This window comes from Protopterus annectens, chromosome 15.part0 (genome assembly GCF_019279795.1).
Source record: "Protopterus annectens isolate FY-2018-M chromosome 15.part0, PAN1.0, whole genome shotgun sequence".
NCBI lineage: Eukaryota > Metazoa > Chordata > Ceratodontiformes > Protopteridae > Protopterus > Protopterus annectens.
This window is the reverse complement of record NC_056749.1, coordinates 686,189,805-686,210,946: the sequence shown is the minus strand read 5'-3', so window position 1 is coordinate 686,210,946 and position 21,142 is coordinate 686,189,805.

Genomic DNA, 21,142 nt, shown 5'->3' with positions numbered 1-21,142 from the left:
ACCATAACCCCGGTTAATGACATTTGTTGCTGCTAATGCCAGGTATAGGACTGAGCAAAACAGAAACCAATGATAGCATTGTCCGGTAACCCCAAAAAATCTCTTTGCTTGTTAGAATATCGTTATTCAAACAATCAATGGAACAGATTTGTTAACATATATAGTGATAGCATGAAACACATAAACACTCAGAAATCAAAATATTGTTCTAAACCAAGAAAAATTTAGATTACATTGTTAAAGATACTCCAAAACAAGTCAGAAAGGCCCCACAAAAAGTAAATTTAAACATATATAACAAATATACAGGCTACTAAGGACAAAAGGACTATTGTCCCTAAGGTCACAAAAAGGGTTATTGTTCTTCCATAACCAATAAACTGTACAATCTGCACAACTCTAATAAAAATTGCCCATTCAGTTGTTATAGAAAGAAACTCCAATTAGTCCCAAATCCGTTAACTTGTAGATGTAATAAGGACCGCTTTCAAATATAACCATAATCTGTCCTAATTACAAAAGAATAGCCAAAGCTAAATCGAGTATATGTAGTTCCACACAATAAGATGTAAAATAAATATTCCACAAAGCTGAAACAGCTTAGTACAGCCCAAAATATACCTCAGTGTCAAAAACAGAACAGTAACCAATACATAAATCACCAAAAGAAAAGAAATCCCCCCCCCCAAAAAAAGGATGATATTCACTAAATAAATATGCTCAGGCTATTGTGGACAAAAGATATGGCCAATGTCCGTAGAACCACAAAAAATGGTTATTGTTCTTCCTTGACTGGTAAACTTTACGGTCCAAATCCATTAACAGTAGATGTAATATGGACAGCTTGCAAATATGGCTGTATCCTGTCCTGAATCCAAAAATAGCAGGAGCCAAATTAAGGCACATCCAGTGTCACACATAATGAAAAGTAAAAATGATGTTCCACACAGCTGAACCAGCTTAGTCCAGCCCAAAATATGCCTCAATGTCAAAAACGAATCAACGGCCAATACACAAGGCACCAGTAGAAAATATTCCCCAAAGAAGGACGATATTCCCTAGGAAAACAGATCAGTATGTAGTACAACAAACACCAATCATGTCCCAAGCCAATTTGAGCATTAAGAATCCAAACAGTCAGGTTACCACGGAATAAGCGATCACCGGAGTGCCATCAAAAAAGGCCCAAACGTTATGCTGAGGCGGCATTTGCTACAAACCCCTTTGAAACTGGAAATAATCCAAAATGAACGAGCACATAGTCCATAGTAGAGGAAAACCCCACATAGTTATGGCAAAAGCCTTGTAAGCCACAAAAGTAAAAATAAGGATAAAAATGGACAAGAAACTCCTATACGCCACAGGCCAACCGCACTGAAGAGAAGCAAATCCTAGTATGAACAGAATCTCTGCATGTAAACTATGGTATGGATCGGATCACTTTTTGGATGTTTTGGTGACCAGGGGTCCTGATAATACCTTAATTTCTGAGGTTTGCTGTAAGTTCCCTGAATACAATTCCCTTCTCCATGCCACCAGCTATCACCCTCCACATATTTGCAAAAACATTCCCAAGTCTCAATTTTTGAGAGTTAAATGTATATGCTCAGACAATAGTACTTATCAGCATTTCAGAGATGACCTTATAATCAGATTCAGAAACAGAGGGTACATGGCAGGATACATCCTTCAGGCCAAGAACAGGGTGGACACCATTGACAGGGAAAGCTTTTTCAATATAAAAATAAGGTTGTTGATGGGGAATCGACTATACGTTTTGTTACCACATTTGGTATGAATACTGGAGCATTGATGGATAGTGTCCAGCATCATTGGAACATCCTGTTGGCAGACAACAAACTCTCTGAATTGTTGGAGAATAGATGCCATTTTTCCTTTAGGAAGGGTAGGAATGTGGCTTCCTATTTCAATCATTATAAACATGGGTCTGGTTACAAAAAAGATTATTTGCAAACTACACTTTTGGGGGATTCAATCGTAGGTTGTTTTCCTTGTGGTCATTGCATATACTGTCCAAGGGTCATGAAGACCAAGTGCTTTAGTAGTAAAAACACAAGCCAGGTTTATAACATTTCTTTTTTTGCCAATTGCCAGATTGGGTGATTTACTTAGTCACCTGCAATTGTTCGGCCTTCTACACTGAACAAACATCACATCCAGTCAAATTCAGGATTTCTGAGCACTTTTGTGATGTAAAACACCAAAAAATTACTAATGCCCTTTATAAGCATACTATAGTACATAAAAATGCTTTCTTTAATTTTATAATTATTGATAGAATTTTGGGTATTAGATCCAACAAAACAGGTTGGCATGAAATGTTGAATAAAAAAGAGAAAAAATGTATTATTAAGCTGGGGGGGGTTTGTTTCCTCCTGGACTTAATGAGCACCTTTAATCAGTCACATGATTATGTGTCATTTGAACTGCGGTGGTGGTGCTGCGGTAGCGTTGTCGCCTCATAGCAAGACTTTGTCCTGTTCGATTCTCAGCTAGAGTGTCTTCTGTGTGGAGGCATACGTGAATGGGGCGTGCCTTCGTTGAAGGTCGTGCGCCAGGGCTGGTAACCCGGTACGTAAAAATCCACTACCAATCATTAGCGGACCGAAGTTCCGCTGTGGTGACCCCTAACTGGGAAAAGCCAAAAGACGCATAAGGAGTTGGTTCATTTCTGTTTCATACACTGATGAAGGCTAAGTGATTTACTAAGCCGAAACCAGTCTGTTTTTCTCCTTATTACTATGTTTCCAGTAATTAATATTAAACATTGCTAATTGCCACAGTTTGCTGGTCTCATTTTTTCCTTTGGATTACAAAAAATTGCAAACTATAGCTGTTCCTAGCAGAATAACATGAAAGCACTACTGAGCCCTCATTTTGAATCTCTTCACCACCATAAGCAACAAGCTTCACACACTTTGTCAAATCAAGTTGTTCTGCAGCTTTTACTTTAGCAAATGTTTCTGTTAACATAACATTGCACTTTGAGCCAGTATCTACTTTGAGCTCTACAGGACTCCCATTAATCCAAACAGTACAAAAGGTCTCATTCTTTGCCCACAAATCTGCTGCATTGACTGTTTCACCAAGCTCAGACACACCATCAACATAAAAAGTAGAGTCACAGCTTTCTAATTGATCAACTTGCAGCTTGGAATGCCTCTTTTAATAAAAGAATGTGCCTTATTTGATTTACAAAAAAATTAAAAATGATTCCACTTATTGCAAGAATCACACTGCTGACCAAAACCTAAGCACTTTTGTCTTTCGGGTTTGTGATTTCCACCACAATTAATAATTTCCTCTCCCTCCAAAAACAGACACCTGACACCCAAGTAAAAGTATCTATACCCTGATACACTGAATGATACAATATTCCAATACTAATCAAACTAAGCCTACCTGGACTCTCCTCTTGCATGGAAACTGTGGCGCCACATCCACAATATATGGTGTGGTGGATGCTTGGGAGATGTCATGTGTTCCTAGGTTTGCCAGGAATTTCTCAGTGGTTGAGATTGGTTGGTCCACTGCAGGCCCTCCACCAGTGACACCACAATCCCTGGCCACATCTGCTGCTCTTTTGCATGCATTAATCATATCTGTCACACAGTGTCAAACCTCCTCATATGTCCTGCTCTGGTGACCTATGGCATTAACATCACGGATAAGGTCAGCCCACAATGTGGCCCGCTATTCCCTGTTTTGCCTCACCCTGGACAGTAGGAGTTCAAGGTGTTGATGGAGGCCTTCCAGGATTATATCATTCTAGGCATCGGTAAAAGGGGCATGGTGTCTTGCATATATGTTTCCTGAAGACAACAAAATGGGAACACATGTCAGGATTACATACATGGGAGTACACTATGTAGAAATACAGCAAAAACAGAATGGCTGGCAGTATCCATTGTTTGATCACACATGTCATATTCCATAGTGTGCAAATATACTAAGGGTGTGGATACAACTAAGATACTAGCAATAGTCAGGTATTCCTGTTTGTGTCATGACAGGTACTGCTGTATGATCACACACCCAACACAGGAGTCCATTGTAGTGTGTCCCTAGGGGCAACCCCCCCGATAATATGCCAAAACAACTGTGCCAAGCAAATAGCAGTGTGCTATTACAACCACTATAAAGGGACAGTCCCATGAGACCAGTGTGCCACATTACCTAAAAAACATTCCACCCTTGATGTATTGTATGTCCTCTGTAGGTGTAACAAATCTGGAGATCAATGACATGTCATCATTACAGTTCTAAGAAAGGCTTAATCCCCATTCCCCCTAAGTATATTCACACATATGCATCATGTTGGAAACAAAAAGGTTGCATACCTGAAGGAGTACTATACTCCCCTGTTGATATGTGCAGATATATAAAGTTTTTGGTAACGCGTTTACTGTGTAAGGAAAGTCTCATACAGAATGGTTCCCCTAGCAGGCTGTTTGTCTTTTTAACATGGTTCTCATTGCCAGGTGATTGGCTCTTAACCAATCTGTGGTTCTGAAATGCTAATTGCAGCCAACACAGCTTCAGTATAAGCAGCCAATGACATGCAACCACTGAACAAGATATAAGGCCTCCATGTAGATTAGAAGCCCTTTCTTATAGGTTGTGTTATAAATTACTGGGATCAAAATACTACATCATTGCAGAGGGTATGTCTGTAGCAGCTACTTTTACATACAGCTTTGTGTGCTACAGGCTGCAGCTGATGCTGCAGGCAATAGGCATAGGCAGAGAGTGTGAACACTTTGGAAGACAACGAGCTGCAACAGTAACTGTGGGAGCTGTGGCAGCCTTGTTGTAGAGGCAGAGCCAGATGGACAGTACCCATTCCACTGCAAATTAAGACATGTGGTTAAGATAAGTATGTTAGCCGACAGTATAATTAACAGAGTAATACTTGTTGTGTCCTTGAGCAACATAGGGGGTAAATATACCATTATGTCAAGCATTTAGCCAACTGCCAGGCCATGTGTTACATTATGGTAATCATTTGGAACGTGTGTGCTGGCTGCCCTTTTTACTAGCAGGACTTCCATATGTGTATGTTAGTTGTGCAGCTGTGCTAATCTGTAATATCATTATGAAATAATTGTGTGCTGCACTCTGATATTAGTGGGCCTCATTTGCATTACCTAAGTTAAAATCTTCTGTGAATGCATATTAATGCATGACCTGACACTTTATGCACTTGCGATAGGGATATGTCAACTGTATTCCTATCTGCAGGCCTTTGACTTCCATCACTGAAAAGCAGACATTGCATTTGAAATGCATTTTGTGGATAAAGAGTGGATGACTCAGTCATTCATTGATGGCTTTACACCACTAGATTTGAACCCAGGACCATGTGTGGCAAAATTACTGTTTACAAAGCATTTAACAGACTGAGCTACTGAGTCACTGTTACAGCATGTGTATTTGTCAAGATATAAGTGCACACATACAGGCTGTGACATACCTCCATTGCATCCATTATTATGTGCCTGGCTTTATAGGGATGTATTTCTCTATCAGAGTCCCAGTTGAACACGTATTTTGTCATTGATGTTTTAGCAGGTGTATTTCTAAATGTTGCTGATAAAAGTGCACATGTACCTGCTATTAGAGACCTCACTTGCATCCATTATTATGTGTCTGGTTTTCTAGTGGTGTAGTCCTGTGCCAGACTCCAAGTTACATCCCCATGTTTTCCATTACTCTTTCAGCAAGTTTGCACAATGCAGAGCGATGTGCAGCTCTGCTTAAACACTCATAATGATGGTAACTTGCAATTACTATGTTTTGCTTACAACAGCTGTTTTAATTAACACCTGTGTGGTGTGGCAGGTTAATGCAGTGGTCTGCGGGTGCTATGGTCTTAGGTTCAAAATAGGGCACAGGTGTACATGTTTATTATCATTTAAAATACATATATCAGTATAGCTTCATTTAGCTGAGCTTAGTGACACTGTGTGATGCACTGCATTGCGCAAAAATCTTTTAAAGAAAATAAAAATAGGGAGATAGGACAGTGGTGAAATGGGGTGCAAGTGGTGGAAAATATAGTGAAAGGTGGGTAGATAGGTATGTATGTGAAGGAAGTGTGTAGGAAAGAACCATAGCTATCCATTTTTTGTACAGCAACTGTGCACTTTGACAGAATTTGTAGATACATTTGGACTGTCACTCCCAGAAAGAGGGAGGAGGACAATATAACTGCATTGTCAAGCCAATTGAACCAAATTACACTTGTCCAGTGTCCACTTGTGCAAAATGGAGAGCTATGTATGGGACGATTTTTGGGGGGACATGTGCCCTTTTTTTTGTAAGGTGAGAGTGGAATGCTGGGGAAGGAACATAGGTATGTCTAGGAGGTAAGTAGGGAAGGTGAGGAAGCTTTTGTAGACAGACAAGACAGCAGAAAGGGTTGGTGTGTGACACAAGTGGGTGAACACCTTGGATGGGGAGGGTGTTGTGGAATCCCAGTCTCAGGTGCCTCCACAAGGTAGCAGTGCAAGGTAGCAGTGCAACTGAAGTCCCCACCCATGGGCCTGTCAGCACTGTACTTCCACTGCCCCTGTGGTGGGAGCGGTGGAGGGTGGCTTCTGGGGCAAGGCTGCCCCATCAGGGTGGTGAGTATGCCCTCCATCTGGTGCAGGAGACATCCAAAAGTTCAGAAGAACATCCTGTGCACCAATCTTGGTAGTTCATCATGAGTGACAAATTCACCTCCACCAACACTGCTCCCAGGTGGAGCCCAGCCTTCGCCCATGGGGCAGAACTACCCCACACCACAGGTAGTTCAGGAGCAGCAGAGAGGACCCCCTCAGGATGTGGCCCACACATGCTGTGCCTGGTCCCACGGCCAGAGGAGTCAAGGTAGGTGGATCACCTAGAACCAGCCTACCTTGTCATGCTGTAGCAAATTAGATATAAACATACGTTAAGATTAGTAATAACCAAACCAATGTTAGTATTAACATAATGGAACATAATGCCGATTAATCCAAATACATATTAAGGTATATTATGTGGAACACAACAATTAATAACATAGCAGTAAGTATGTTAACAGGAAACCAGTATGAAAAATAACCCATAAGGCCAGCATAACAGTTAAACAGAATATATTACTATTAAATCATAATAATAAATAACATTAATAAATTAAAGAAGATAAGGGGTGGGGAGAGAGAGAAAAACATGTCATTACTGAATTTGCATATGATATTACTACACAGACTACTAATGCATACTTCAACAGGTGTGCAGTGTCAGTTGTGAGTACAATGACTCCAATTCTTCTATAGATGATGTTGCATGTACATACCTCTCAAGTTGTTAGCATGGGACAGTATGGGCCAAGCACTAATAAATGCAGGTACACAACTACATGGAACTGTTTCACATACTGTGCTCGTACATTACTACTAAGGTGTTCTGTAAACAGATTTGCAAATACATTGCATTCCAGGTAATCATTTATCTGCTAATCAAGGACCAGACAGATTGGGCAGTTGTCATTGCATTACAAAAAAGTGTGACAGTTGAGCAGGATGTTTGTGTACCTTAAATAGACTAGACAGCCACACATGTCTTATTTGGCCGGCATGGGAGTAGAACCCAAAAGGTGTGACTCCAGAGGGCATGTGCACTTAATGTAACAATTGACTGCAGTGACATTAGAACATACATGCAATGAATACAGCCCTACTGCAGTTATTTAAACACATTACTTATCAAAGCACAATCCTGCTTTAAACATTATTGTTATTATTCCTTCAATTCTGTCACTTAAACACGATATCTGCGCAGAACATAGGCTACCTTACCAATATACTTTGTTCCTGAAGTGGGAGGAATAGAGAGCGTTATTTGACTGAAAGTGGCCCGAAGATAGCCATGAACCATACAGTGAGTTGTGCAATACATTTATCAGGCAATTACTTTTGCATTCTTTATTAATTTCCTTTATACAGTTGACTGGAGTCACATTAGAACACACATGCAGTGAATGCAGCCCTACTGCAGTTATTTGAACACATTGCTTATCAAACCACAATTCTGCTTTAACCTGTGCTGCGCAAATGGGCATTACGAGAAAGTAAAATAAATAATTAATTACATCCAGTTTCTATTTGTAGATGTCTGACAGGTGTCAGCTGTGTATGTATAAGAGCAGCTCAGCACTGCTGTGTTCTGTGCTGCCCCACACAAACAGGCATTAAAATATAAATATATATATATATATATATATATATATATATATATATATATATATATATATATTAAAATTCATACATATTTCTACAGTAGTAGGGTACATGACAAGGATTCTTATCCTGTATATAACATCTGTCCAGGAATTTCCTGGACAATCCACAATCACGGGACAGCCTCTACACTACTGCCTATACAGACTCAATATCCATGTTACTATGTTACTATGATCTCCCTCGGCAGAGTGCCATGATTAATATGCATGGAATGCTGCCGAGGGAGAACCATGGCTGTGTACATGGGTACATTCTGTGAAGGCTCTACACAGAGTCTACACGGATTATCTGTTACTAAATGAACTGCACAGTAATATATCCTATTTACTTCTGTAATATCACATGAATTTCTCTTAATATTTTTGATTACTGTGTTCATCAAATGTCTAACATTTGTATCTTGTTTACTTTCTGTAATATATTTCTTTTATCAATTTTACTATGTCTATCCATCTCTATTGAATCAAGCAGCTCTTCCCTTAGATCATTTTCTTCTAGACTGAGGGAAAATTGTTTTCCTATAGGCATTCTACAGAACATTCTAGAATATCTTCCTGTGACATATCCTCTTCAGATGCTTTTTCATATGAGAGCTCATTTGCCCATCACTCCGCAACTTTGCCTGTGTCAGAGTTGACATTGCTTCCTGCTCCTTCCCTTGCTGAACAACTTCAGCTGAACTTTTGTATTTGTTTCTTACAAAAGGCTCCATAGCATCATCATGTAGCAAGTCTTCAGATGCCTCCTGTTCCACCTGTTTCTCCTTAGTTTCGGGAGTCATTGTTCCATCATGCTGTGACAATACCTGCATTGAAGTTTCTACACTAAATTCTTTCATTCCCAGGTAATTAATAACTTTAGTTTCTACTGCTTTAACTTCTTCATTACTAATCATCTTTTCTACTTCCCCCTTTGTTTTCTAATTTTTTTTGTATTGAGAAATGTTCTATATCTTGGGCACCTTTGCCTGTATTTTTCTTCAAATATCTTTGGTGCTTTTTTTTTTTTTCATTTTTGTATTGATTTGTTTTGCTTTCTCCTGCAGATAAATACTGCACCATATCAGGTCTCTTTTTCTTTCTCATATCCATATTACATTTTCAAATGCCTCCCAGTCCAACTGTTTCTCCATAATTTGGGGACTCAGTTGCTCCACCATGCTGTTCCATTACCTGTGTTAGATTTTCTACACTAAATCCTTTACTTCAAAGGTAATCCACAAATTCAGTTTCTATTCATTTAACTTCTACCTTACTAATCCTCTGTTCTACATTTCCCATTTTTAATTATTTTTCATATTATGAAATTGTCCTTATCTGGGTGCCTTTGCCTGTATTTCTCTTCGAATAGCTTTGGAGCTACTTTTTTTGTTATTAATTAGTTTGCCTTTCTCATTTGCATAAGTATTGCACTATATCACATCTCTTTTTCTTTCCCATGTCCATGTTTCGTTTTTATACCTTTCAAAAATGTCTGGGTTTTGTTGTTTATATTTTTGCAATTCCTCTGTCACTTCGTTTTCCAAGCAGCCCAAAGTTTCTTCATCTATACAATGTTTTTCATGGATCTGTTGTATTAATGAAAGCACATTTGCATTTGAAGCTTTTGACAGTTTTTCTTGTGCAAGTATTTTTCTTTCCTCTAATTTCTCTCAGTATCATTTTGAATATCCTCTACCTGGAAATTCTGGACTTCTTCACAGTAGTAACAATACATACTTTCTTCCCTATCCTCAATAGTTTACTCTGTCATCTTTATGGCTCTTTTTTGACCTGTCAGTTTTTCCGGACTACTACTTTCTTCTACAACAGAGCATGTGTTCTCCCCTGAGCATGGCCTAACCGCATTGTAGAAATGTTCTCCTGTCTTGAGGATTCTACACTGGCATGTTTCCACTCCTGGTACTAGTACATACACCAGCATTGGGCCCTTTTATATCCTGGGACTTGTGCACCCAGCTTTCTTTATTATGTTTTAACCTTTCTTTCTTTACAATATATGGTATATAAGATAATAGTCTATATATCAGTATCATTTTGGTGAGATTTTGTGAAAACAGGATCCATCTTGTGAAGGTACTTACCAAGACTTGGGGGTGAATTCAGTTCCAGCAATACTAGTCTCCTCTTCTTGCTGATTTCATCATTTCTTCATTCAGATCTCTGGTCCAATGTGTCATTCAGCTTGTCGAATGAGTCACAGATATGCAGATCATGCAGTCCTGTAAGGCACCATGCACTGCCTGGATAACCCTTACAGTTTCTGGTGAGACCACTGTACCACTGTGAATGGCCTGCACACATGTTGGGTGTCAGCTACTGACACATGAATCTCACAGGGAGGGGGCTAACCACACCTTCTACGAGCACTGCTACTGAGGCCCCATGTGGCATTTCCTTTCCATGATGGCTATTAACAGATTCTAACATGTCTATACCTCAGGTCACCACACTTTCCTGGTCTATAGTGTCCCCATAAACCTGTGCACTCTCAAATGGTAGTGTGTCATAGGTATGCAGAGGGGACAGACTGTGCCAGTAGTTTGAGGAGGGGATGTGTGGATCATAGTCCCTGTGTCTAACATATGCTCTGCTCCTCCACACTGTGCCTTCTCATCCCCACCATCATCATCGGAGGCTATGAATCCTCCAAAAGCAGAAGGTGGCAGCCCCACAGTGCAGGTACCAGAGAATGATTCACCTGTGAACACACCAAAACAAAGCATATCCTGCATGAGTATGACCCAACACCACAAGTACACATGCAACTGATATCATTACAACTATTAATAAAGATAACTAAATGTAGCCATGCCGATACCTTGTGCAGGTGGTTAGTACACCTAGATACTGATATATACATCTATGCATTACATGAGATGGGTATTATAGACAGTAATGTGGCTAACAGCTACAAACAGAGGATATAGTAAACACAGGACTACATTCCTGTGGCATCACCAATAGAACCTATCTGGGGCCTCTCCATCTCTGTCCCAACATTCAGCACCCCACTGTGGGACTCTGCAGAGGTGGTACTGGCTTTGAGCAAGCCCAGTACCGCCTCCATCTCTATAAATGGTGGCACAGTAGATGAACACCACCATCCGTATCTCTCCTCTTACATGTCACTGGCTCTCCATTGGACCATGCCATAGTTATGGATCTGGTCAGCAACAGCACTGACATCATTCATAATATTTTACCAGACATTGTCATGGAAAGGCTTGTTGTCATTTTGCATTGCAATGCAGTGAGCCATCTACCATGGAGATGGGAGGGGTGTAGAACCACCTCATTCTCATCATCAGTAAACTGAGGCTTTCATATGGATGTGCTCTTAGCCACTTGTGTCTTAGGCACATTGCTGTTGGTATGGAAACACTGAAATTAACAGCTTTGGTCCTACATAGGTAGTATACATTGCAGCACTATAAAAATGCTTTGAATAGGCCATATACCATGGTTTATTAGGACCTACCAGTAACATAGGTGTATCCACAAAAAACAATACAACAACCTTAATCATTTCTGCTTGTCCTAATCCCTACACCCCCCAACAAAAGCATAACAAATACATATGATACTGGCACATGGCAACTTATGTTCATAACATCCATGGTGGACAATGTACCCCTGCAGATTGCTTTTGCAAATACAACTATACTAAAAGAAAAACTGAAACAGTCATTCTAGCCCCTGCAGTACATAACACACAGCATGCATCTCTGCTGAAGAAACAGGTGTAGCAAGTAGCACATACCTTAACTTTTGAAAACTCATGTAGTACAGCAAAAACTTTGTTGGTAGTGTGTCATACAAATCAGAGTCATACCTTTCAGGTATACTTCATTAGGACTAATGTTCCAAAATTATTTTTAAAGAGCCACGTTCCTAAAATGCATGCATTGAAAAGGTTTGTTAAACATTCAAGTGCTACAAATAGTTTTAAGTAATAATCATGGAAAATGGTAGTGAATGCTAGTAATATAGCAACATAACATTGTAGAAAAGTATACTGTTACATTTTAATTAGCATGTGAGATTTCTTCTTGTAGGTGGTTGTAAAGTGTAAGTACAATTGTCCACATATTGTCCATTTTTTCAACAAATTATGTGAGGTGAGGTGGCTGTTCCACACTCTGTAGATGGAAGCTTCACAACAATGATCATGCTGTTTCTATCCGTCTGAAGTTGGTATCACTATTGAGCATATTTTGTCAGTAGCAAAAAGAAGGATGGAGGTCTGCCATGCTTCACACCTTAAAGTGCAAACTGGAGTCATGTTTGATGCAGTACTTACATTTAATCAGTATACAATCTGACCTTCTGCTGTACCTTCTGCTGTCTTTCAGTTGTCATCAGTGCTCTGTCCTCCCATTTCCAACCTTTACTCTGGTAACAAAAAGATAAACATAAAATGCACGTGTCTAAAAAGGGTTTTTGCAATGAAATTCTTATTTCTATACTCCTAGGTTGAGTAGTGGTAAGCATAGAGCAGCAACACTGGTAACTGGTGAGCAGAGTAATGCTAGTTCACCTCTGATGGCACAAATAAGGAAAATTCCTACACATGCATGTAGTGTTTGCCATCAGTCATGCAACTGGGCTGAGCATCAGTGCACGTTAGTAAGCAATTTTGACATAAATAAAAGTAATATGAGGTGATCATGTTCTTTGTAAGTGATTCCATGGGTCAGCTTAGTAACGATGTGAGACTTTCATTTCAGTGCACTGAGTGCAGGATTCTAATCCTCTGGGGGGTGAGATGCTGCTGTACAAGGTTGTTTCAGCCTGTAACTGAAGTCCATTACACTGAGTATCTTTTTACATATATTTTATTGCAGCTTCAGTGGCATACCTAACAAATGCTTTGTTTAGTGGACTATGACTGAGTTATGCAGAGGTTTAAATCCTATCATGTGCATTTCTGTTTTCTTGATGTCCTGTATTGTGTTAACCAGAAAATGTGTTTAACTGATACATGTCTTGTGAAAAATATGTGGCATGCATAGCTAAATCTCTGTTTAGTGACTTTCGGCGACATACCCATGTGTTTAAATCCATTGTCATTTAAATTTTGGATGATGTTGTGTGGTATATTATGATGAAATAAAATGTCCCAATCATCATTGTATACATTTTGCATTTTATAATAAAATGTATGTATGCATGTCTGTTGCATTCTGTCACAAATAAATACTACAATAATATTATGTAAAAAATGAACATCCAAATACTTTGACTCTACCTCCTTTACTGGCTCAGAGTGTTATTCTACAAGGGTGTGTTTGAGTCTGCAAATGTTCTACCTTTCCATGGTATGCGTACCTTATGAGCCCTGAATAGTCTAACCCTTCCTGTGGCTACCCTAGCTAATCCAATAGTATGAAGACTATCTCAATGGCAGTCACAGGTACACACTGACTGAGGTCTTTCCTTGAGCCAAACCCGTCTTTTTCATGCACATTTGGTATTTAGTCACACTGTTAATGTTTAGCATGTTGCAAAATGACATAGGCAAAATACGCACATACACATAAAGGACTTTAGGGAAAAAAATAAAAACCCTTTATGTGTTCAAACATTGCACAATGGTTGGCCTATACAAGTGTGCTAACTATAGGTAGATAATGATAAATGACAGTTCTTATCTTATGGCAAAAACTGAGAAAAATTCTTCAGCCATGCTAATATTTCTGTGCCCATCAAGTGAGTGAGCTTAAACTCGTGGCATAACAGAAAGCAGTAATGATGTAACAATACGTTGCCATAATTTTTGAACTGTAAAAGTTTTTATGGCTCCTTTTTTTCTCCAGATGTAATGTATAATTTGTCAGAAAGGCCTGTTTAGGGTTTATATCCCATTACTACAGAAGTCAGTTTTTAATTTTGCAAATATCAAATTGTATTATTCAATTGATTGCCTTTTCTGATTGGATACTTTGTATATTTATAGTGACCCTCATTTAGCCTTTTATGCATTGAGAAAGAGCTGTTGCTTGAAAGTTTTGCATTATATTAAACACGATTTTAACAAGTTTGGATGGTGTATTCCTTATTTGTGTTTTTTGAAAGGACTACTGTTATGTGTCACACCTTTAAGGGCTGCTGGAAACATACATGGGCAGTACAAATACTGTATTTTTCTTGACATCCCTCACACAGATAAGATTCTAACCCAGTTACTACCATTGCACAAAAGATGGGAAATGTGAGATTTGCTTTGAGTTCCAATTCAGTGCCATTTGTCCTGACATCTTTGAAAGAGAGACTTATGCCTGGTGAAAAGTAAGGTAGTGCTCCTTTCACAACACAGAGGTGGTGTTGGAAGGCGACCAAGCTATTTCTGAATCCCCTAGTAAGGCATTACAGCCACATTCTTCAGCAGGGAGGGCTATACCAAGTTTCATTACAAGGCTGATGCCTGGAATAATCTGGCCAAGGCTGTCACCCATGCTACTGGCAGCTCACACATGGGGGAACAGTGCTGTCACTACAATAGTAAAATAAGCTAAGAAAGCCTTAATTCCTTGGCCGATAGAGGCAGATGTTCAAGCCTAGTTACCACCTCTATACTGTAAGTATAACATAATTCACCTCTCCTTACACCTTGTCAATGCATGGCACCATACACATTTTTATTATGCTGTCTCTATATCTCCAGATCCCGAACAAAATGAAAAAAAAATAGGAAGATGCATAATGAATGACTGGAGCACCTAAGAGAATGCTGGGGTAAGTATAGCTTCTGTTGAAAAATATGACTAGTTACCAATTAAAATACTGCCAAATACATTTATATAGCAAAGTGACCTTCCATACAGTAATTTTTATAACTGTACAACAGTAAAGAATGTTGACTCTGCATGCCAACATCTGCATAACTGGAGAAGTAGCTCATCATAGTAGCATTGAAATTGTTATAATGGCTGTGCTTTCAATCCCTCCAACATAAACATGAATAAAACTGCTATTTTCATGGCCTGAATTTATTTGTCATACTAGTTAAGCTAATACAAATGGAAATAAAATGGTTGAGATGACCAAATAAATAAGGATGCCTGATGATGAAAGTATTATTATCCTTCACTGTCACTTATGATTATGAAAAACTAATTAACGATACCATTTCATTATTTTTGTATGTCTCCTTACCCACCCTCTTTGCCCATATTTTTTTTAATTTATTTTTTCAGTTTCTGTTACTATTATATGCAGTAGAACAGAGACCTGTACTGACCACTCCAGTGTGGCCAGTCAACACTCATGAGATAGCAGCAGCACCACCACTGCCACCATCAGAGGCACTGAGCACATCTGGGTCACAGTCTGCAAGAGCTGTCTCCGCACCTCCTGTTTTATGTTTACCATTTGCATTAGATAGCTCTGCTTGGGAAATGGTGCATTGGTACCAACTAAAGCAGCATCAGGGTTGGTGGTGATTTTATCACCCATCAGAACCTGGCAGAGCTTGTGGGAGGGATAATGATGTCCACATCAGCTGTATTGAGACTATTCTTCAGCAACTTGTTAAGGTGCAGCAAAAAGATGAAAGAAGCCTACAGAACAGGCCACCAGCAAAATCCTAGTTTGTTTAAGCAATTTTCGTCAAGTTTCAGACTTCATCAGAATAAAGTCATATGATCAAAGCAACCATAAGTACACCACCCCAGCTAACCATTAGTTAATGTAATTACATCATTTCCTTAAAAACAAGCATTATACAAAGCTTAATAATAGTTGTTAAAACTAAATATTCTTCACAAAAAATGATGAATAAAAAATAAAAATAGAACAAATACACCTACAGAAAATACATAGATTTTAATTTTAAAACAGAACTCAAAGAAATTCTAACATTGAGACCTGGTATTTGGCAGGCATTCATTTTTATCTGCCATGTCAATTCCTTAAATTCTAGCCATTTGTTCATTGGTCCCCCTCTTGTTCCAAGGTCCACATGGTCTATGGCTCCAAACTTAAAGGTATGTGTAGGACATACACAAATGCGCTTGTACAAAGCACTGTTTATATTTTTATTCTTGATGTTATACAGGTGTTGATACACCCTCTGCCTCAGTGCTCTTTTGGTCTTACCAATATAGAAACTGTCGAATAGATCACAAACTGCAGCATACACCACCCCCTTTGACTAACAAAAATATTTCTTCCTAGGTTTTACCATTCCATAACCTATGATTTTTATGGCCTCACATTGAAACATGGCTGGACACTGACTACATCTCCCGCATTTATAGCTCCCACTCAGTGTAGGTGCACTAGAGTCTCTTTCTAAAAGGCTCTTCAGACAGACTTCCTTCTTGTACACTATAGTGGGCTTGTTTCCCACTACTGAGTGAACTTCCTTATCAATAGTGAACATGTCCCATAATCTACATATAATATTCCTAAAACCATATAAGTCAATACTAAAAGGAAGAATGAAAGCTCTTGGGAAACTGTCCTGTCTCCCAGTCTGGATTATTCCAGTGGGGTAATTCTCGTTGGACAATAAGCAAAAAAAAAAATACCAGTTCCCCTTTTCCTAATCACCTCATTCGCAATATCCTGAACAAACTTACCAGGGTAACCCCTTCTGGTCAACATGTCTTTTAACTTTACACACACAGTCAAAAAAATCATCCAGTCCTGATACCATTCTAGCTAACCTAACGTACTGGCCCCTAACTAGGGCTCTTTTTTGGTGCACCGGGTGGCAATTGTCAAAATGCAACAATGAGTTTGAATATGTTGGCTTCCTATACAAATGAGAAGTGAAAGCCTTGTTTGCATAATCTTTTTTGACTGTTACATCAAGAAAATTCAGTTGGTCATTGTCTCTAGCCATGGTGAATTTAAGGAAGGAGGTGGTTTGATTAATATAAGTGAACAACCTATCCAATTCCTCTTCACTTCCCTTCCAAAAAATCACCAGGTTGCCAACGTACCACCCTTATAGTGTCCAAGAGTCTTTGTAAGTTGAATTTAGAATAAATAAATAAATCCTCCCAGTGTGCCAGCACAGTGTTGGCAAAATTGGGGGCACAACAGGCACCCATCACCACTCCTTGCTTTTGTTTGAAAAGCTGGTCCTCAAAACAAATGAAACTGTTTTCGAGCACAAGCTCCATACATGTACGTATGGTCAGGATGGTGTTATGTGCTAGGTTGGAGTTGAAACACAAATATTCATAAAACCACTCCAGGCCCTCATGGTGTGGGATAACTGAGAATAAATCATTAATATCAACGGTCACCATTATGAGACCATCATCAAACATCTCAGGTTTTATTTTGGTGAGAAAGTCCTAGGAGTCCCTAATAATAGTGCCTCTTCCGTCAAGTAATCCCTTTACCTTGCAATCAACAAACTTTGCTAGGGCAAATGTCTTGGAGCCTTTGACATCTACTATTGTATGCAGGGGTGGGTTGCTAATGGACTTGTGAATCTTCGGGATCCCGAAAATAGTTGGGATCTTTGTTTCCTTAGTGTCTAAAAAATCGTGCTCACTCAGTTCCAACTGACCATTCAATAGTAATTCATACAGGGTGAGATCAATGTTCCTGTAAGCAATGTTCATCTCATTGTGTGAGATTTCAGTGTAAGTGTCACTAAACAACAATTCAAAATTTTACTATTGCATTCAGAAACGTCCATCACAACCAACCCACTACCCTTGTCCAGTTTCATAATACGGACATCCTTCTTAGCCAATATCTCATTAAGCAGTTTTCTCTCACTTTTATCCAAATTAGGGACTTCAGTGATACCTTTATATCTCAGTCACCTGATTCCTTTCTTACAAAGAGTTTCAAATCATTGAACCAGTGGATGGGAGAGGGTATAAAGGTACTAGGTCTAGTCAAACAGGAATCCGATACTGCTAAGTTATGATTGTCTACAAAATAAAGGGCCAAATTCATTTTCCTGGTAAACAATTTCAACTGTACAATAGTTTCAACCAGGTTGGCCCTTTTTGCTGGTACAAAGTTCAAGCCTTTAAAAGAAAGTTCGGCCCATTCCCCATCAATCACCAGGTGACTAAGAGTGTAGATACTAAAGTCACCTTGTACATTTTTAATAATTTTACATACATTAAAATCATGTTCATAACAAGTCAAAACATTACTCATCTTCAATGTTGGGTTTGGGCACCCCCCTCCCACTCCACTGTTGGCCCTGGTAGGGTCCCTGGCCATACCTCCAACTCGTTTGATTCCCATCCATCTAGTTCATCAATCTTACTGATCTCCTCAGAGGGGGCTCTAAAGGGGCTACAGATTCCATATCATCACTATCCAGGTCAACATTTACATCCTGTTGGGCTTGCCCATTAAGGAAACTAGTTTGTTGACCTAATGGTGGTTCTGGGTAGGCCCTACCCCCATCATAATCACATTTGTCTCTAACTAGTTTCTTTTCTTTTCATATTTTTATGTCCCCTAAATTTTTGTCAACAACAGAAAACACTTTATAAAAATCAAACTTTTTATGTTCAAATAAAAGATCATTTTTTATACTAGTGTCCACCAAACTTGTTAAGGTGCTTTCCTACCCATTGTTACCTGCGGCTAATGGTGTGGGACCCAGGGGTGAGAGTTCCCAGAGTGAGACCCTATTTCACATTGCTTTGAGGCTGGCAGAGAATACATCACTGAATACTCCATCCAGTCCCAAACTTAGTGCCCCCCCTTTTATGTCTATAACCACCTCTGTTATGTTATACAACTCACTCTTTACCATTGTCTATCCTCTGTTATTAAGGTCTTTTTCACTGATATGGTCCCCTGCCCTTAGTGTGTTACCACACTTCTTGTCAGTCATATCTGTCATTCCCTGCTACATAACCTCCTGCTATTATGTACCTCTTATATTCTTGACTTCCTTACCCAACTTTCCCTTCTAACAGAAAAAGAAAACAGAACCTTATTCACAAAAAATATATCGCACCTATAACTCTCAACCTCACATGTGAGTGATTTACACAGATGACTTGGTTCAGCGGGTCAGGCTACAATGTGTGCTACTTGGCACAATATTTATGACATTAATATCCAAAATATTTGTAAGATAATAAAGTTAACTATAATTACTTAGAGAAGAAGTTGAGAGATATGGGCCTATCTCACCTCCATCCTGATCATTTCGGAATTGTTTACCTAGTGATCTACTCTCTGTTTACTTCCCATATTCATCTTCAACCTAATGTCCCATTTCCAGTCTTTAATCTGATCCAAAAGTAAATAAGCACACTACACACATGACCATGAATGGCTTATAAACAGAAATAGCTATTTCTGAACTCATCAGTTGCATAACAGTTGTCGTAGAACAGCACTGATGGTCATTGATGAACAAAAGGTAATGCTAGTTTTCCTCCTATGGCAAAAATGCACACATGCGCTTACACTTTGTCATTGGTTGTGACCCTGAGTTGAATGCTGGTGCACATCAGTGAGCAACTCTGACATAATTAAAGTAAGGTAATGTGATTCTGTTCTCTGTAACTGCTTTTATTTCCCAATGTATAAATTATGTGAGGAGTTTATTGCAGTGCAGGGCTCCAATCAATTTTGGATGGGATGTCGTTTCACATTTTTCTTCACAGTTTACATCTGCCTTCCATTCAACAGGTAAATGTAGCACATTTCCAGGTATATATCAAGAACTAAAAACGGAAATCCTTAGAATTAATTTTTCTTAATATTAGTCTGCTAATGGTGTACAATTACCTGCTACGTCTCTATTATGACTCCAAGGAGACAGCCTTACTTGCAACTCCAGATAATGGAGAGATGAGGTGCTTTTAAATATAAAAAGCATGAGTTCAACTCCTTTGAGTTATATCTTACTTTGCCACACACCTCTCTCCTGTTCAATTCCTATTTCATCACCTTTGTGATACCCCTTTTAAACATACCATGCAACTGTGGGCTGTCAGACACATACAGTATAACTCCTTCTTTGGCCTCAGATCATACTACATTGATATGGAGAATATCAGTTACATGGGCATGGTTACCATTCCAGGAATGTGTACTTTTATTTATTTATTTATTTCTGTTTGCTAACTGAGTGAGTGAGATGGTCCAAAGGCCCTTTTCAGTCATGACCCAGGCTCAATGGGCAGAAAACAAAACATAGAAGGTAAAACAGACTTTCAAATACTGATATACATTACATTCAAATGCAGACACTCATTTTGACAGTAGCAGTTTTACAACTGCTTAAGTTGTGTTAGTAATATACATTCAGATGGATCCTTTCTGGCAGGTGTTGTAGATCTTCCTCTGTGGTGTCACTAGCTATTTTACACACGACTAGAGAATGGCAGACAGAGGTTCCAGTCCAATGAGATGCATGCTGTATCAGTGTGAATAGCATCTGGCATCATGCAGTAATGACTAAGTTAACAAATATAACATAAGGTACACTACTTGGATGTAACAGTCTGACAGATTGAAAATTGTAGCTAATAAATGCTGTAGTCCCTTTTAACCCAGCTCATTTTCATTCTCATACACTTGATAAAATCCATTCGAATGTGTGTTTTCTGACAACTGTTATTGAACTTTTTCTGTGGTGTCAGTAGCTACTACACAGATCAAGAGAAAATGATTTAAGCAGGCAGTGGTTAAAATCCATCCAGGTAGACATTGTAGCAATCTGACAAACAATCCATATATTGCTGTATGTAGGCACAATGTCTATAGGTTATAAGGGTAAGCATAGTATGTGTCTGTTGCAGCTTGTTATTACTGTGTAATTTGTCAGTATAATAGTGGTGTGTTTGTTCCCCTTATTGTTGCATGTTGTTTGGTAATACTCAGTTTTTCAGTATTACACAG